The sequence below is a fragment of the Orcinus orca genome, chromosome 15 (assembly GCF_937001465.1).
Source record: "Orcinus orca chromosome 15, mOrcOrc1.1, whole genome shotgun sequence".
In the NCBI taxonomy this organism is placed as follows: domain Eukaryota; kingdom Metazoa; phylum Chordata; class Mammalia; order Artiodactyla; family Delphinidae; genus Orcinus; species Orcinus orca.
The window spans coordinates 67,389,364-67,392,597 of record NC_064573.1 but is presented as its reverse complement, the minus strand read 5'-3'; positions in this window follow the sequence as shown (position 1 = coordinate 67,392,597).

Below are 3,234 nucleotides of genomic sequence, written 5' to 3'. Positions count from 1 at the left end.
TCCTTCTCGGCCTCTGTTCTGCAGCCACTGCACATCTACTTGGAGCATGTCCCCAACCCCCCAGATCACAGCTCATTCAAGCGTCATGTGTGAGGAAATCTGAACGGTCAAGATGTGACACTGCAGTGTTGGTCACGGTGCTGCTGGCAAGGAAAGGGGGTTCGAGTGTCACTTTGACCCTGAGCCGTGTCTCAAGGGGACGTCATAGCCCAGGTCTGTCGATTTGCAGTGGGGGGGGGGGCACTGTGTTGGGTATCCATGGCTGGGAGCCCTCTGAGGGAGCTTTGGGTCACAGGGCCCTCTGAACGCCCCTCCCAGCAGTGGCGGAGTTGGTGGGCCTCTGAGCCTCCACACACTTCAGGACGCAGGTCTGCCTTAGTGACAGTAAAGGAGGGGAACCGTTTTTATATTTCCTACTTAAGTGGTAGTGGTTATTGTGCTTCCTTGATGTTATGGGGTTAGAGTTTTAAAGTTAGGTAAACAGCCTAAAACTAAAATGGAGGCCTTGGTTAAGACTGCCTTGGTTGCCTTGTGTGGGGTCAGAGCACATTTCTGTTGTCGGGGAGGAGATGTGAAGAGCCGTAGACCCATCACCTGTTGGCCTTGTGGTCAGTCTGGTCTCTTCTTGGAGCCGCATGAAGATAAGTATCCAAAGCAGGCCAGTAGGTTTCAGTCATTCAAAGATCCAAGGCTCTTACCACGTCCATCTGGGAAAAGCCATTTTCCAGGTAAGCAATTGTAACTTAGTCCATAAATGTGTCCACAGGCAGATGCTCAAGAAACAAACTTAACACACCCACCCAGTCAAAGACAGCTAGTGTCCTAAGGCTCAAGGAGAGATTGTCACCTTCAACCAGGGGAAGGGGCAAGGGTTTGGAGTGGATTTTCCCTACCATCCCCTGCCCAGAGAGAGCAGGGCCTGGGGAAGTGGGTACACTGCTCACAGCACCCTACTGGCCCCACGGTCTGACCATTCACCCCTGGTCTTCTCTCTCCCCAGCCCACCTGGACGTACTTTACATACAACTAACTCTGGTTTCCCGTTTCCTCTTTTTCTGCATTACCAGCCCATTTCCCAAATGAATACGCATTGCGCTTGCACCTTTGGAAAACCCTCCCTTACCCCTCGTTAATCCCCCTCCAGCCACCAAGCCATTTTACTCTTTCCTTGGCATCCACCTCTTCTCCCTTTCTAGAAACCACTTCCAATCGGTCTTGCCTCTGCGGAGACAGTAGCAACCTCCATGTCACCAGATCACTGGTGGTGCCTTCCCAGCCTCTGCTGCCCTCCTTTTCTGGCTGACCTCTAAATACAGGGGCTCCCAGGCTGTGATAGGGCTCCTCTGACCCCTCACTGCTTGGCTGACTGCCCACCCTTCTCCCAAGTGCCAGCTCTTCCCGGGATCTGATGGGCTGAAAGGGCTGGATCCTGCCCCGCACCTCCCTCCACCCCATTCTCAGCAAGTGGAAGAGTTTGTTCCCTCATCCTGAACCTTGGAGTTCCTCATTGACTCCTGTTCTCTCAGACCCCAAAGTAAACCATCAGGCTCTCCAAGACGCAGCACCAAAAACACCCATGCCTCCCAAGGCCCTCTCGCAGGGCTCCCAGCTTCCCTCCACCCCTCTAGCCCTTACCCCATGGAGGCTGACCGACCTCACCATTCTCAAAACCCTCCGGAGGCTCCTGCCACGCTGGCTATGACCCATGAGATCTGGCCTCCCTCAGGCCCCCATGACCCGAGCTGCCCTCTCTGCCTTCCTCCCCGCAGCCCCGCCACACAGGCCAGTGCTGTTCTTGCAAGGAGCCAAGGACGCTCCCACCTCAGTCTTGGCAGGTGTCAGAGCCAGAGTTCACACTCCTGAGGCCCGAACGCACCCACGACATCACCGGGCTGCATCGTGCCAAGTGCACATCAGCCCCTGAGGCAGTGTGAGCACCCCGTGGCTCAGGTGAGGAGATGGGACTTGCCTTCAGGCCCGAGGGGGCTCCTCAGAGCCTGCGCTCTCCCCCTCCTGACCTGCCGCCCACAGGCATCCTATTTCTAAAGGGCTGGGTGCCCGGTCCACCCCCTCCCCAGCCTGCAGCCCAAGCTAGGGGATCATGAACAGCCCTCCCAGCAGCTGCTGCAGGGACAGCCACGGAGTGTGACAGGCGTTGCCTAACTCCTGCCCAGAGCTTGAGGACCCCGCGGGGGCAGCCTCGCGTCCCTGGCGCCTAGGCCCAGGGTGGAGGTGCTTATGTCAGGCAGGCCAGGTCCTCTCAGCCAAAAGAAACGTCTGGACTGCACTGACCTCAGATGCCCTCAGGAGGCGTGGGTTCCAAGCCCTGACTCAAAGGGCCGCGCAGAGCTGGCTGAAGCCTGGGGATGGGGTGGGGAGTGGAAACCGGGTTCCTCACGCTGCTCCCAATTCTCAAGAGCTCCTGGTCAGTCACACTTAGGATAAAAATTTTCCGCACACCCTCGTGGTCCCACAAGGCCACACCCCGCAGACCCAGGCCAAGGTTCAGGGGTCAGTGGGAGACCGATCTCTGCCCCTACGCATGGACAAAGGCTCACAGGGAGTGGCTCACCTCCAAGGGAGGAAATTGGAGCCAAGGACAGTGCAGTGACAGGGCCTCCCCTAGGCCCAACCACGGGCCCTGGAGCGCCCCATCCTGCCCCGCTCCTGACAGAGCTGCTGGGCGCAGAGTGAGCATGAGCACAGAGAGATGGAGGCTGGTGGGAAAGCGGGCCTTCCAGGCTTTCTGGTCCTGCTTCTCCGGGGCACAGGAGGCAGCTCAGGGGAGCTTGGGGTCACTCACCCCGCAGCCGGGGCAGGAGCAGTCGTCATGATTGGACCCACATCTGGACAAAGCATCCTGAAGCCCCCGGCGGGTCACCAACTCATCCTGGGCCATGCTCACAGGTCAGTCTAGCCCAGAGGGCATCGGATGGAACCAGCCAGGACCTGAGCTGCCCAGTGCCAGGGCTGGGGCCTGCCGGCAAGCCCATCGTCCAACCTCCGGCTGCAACCGAGGCCAGCAGGCTGCACCCTAGCACCCAGCAGCTGAGGCTGGAAATCCAGCCATGTGCCCATCGCCCAAGGGCCAGCCCGAGCCTGCACTGGAGCCACAGCATTCTGTACTCAAAGGTGGCCTGTGGGGTCTGTGGGGATGGGTTCAGGACAACCATAGCCCAAACCTCTCGTCCCACCAGTGGTGTCTGTACTTCCCTTGGTCCTGCCAGGAAGAAG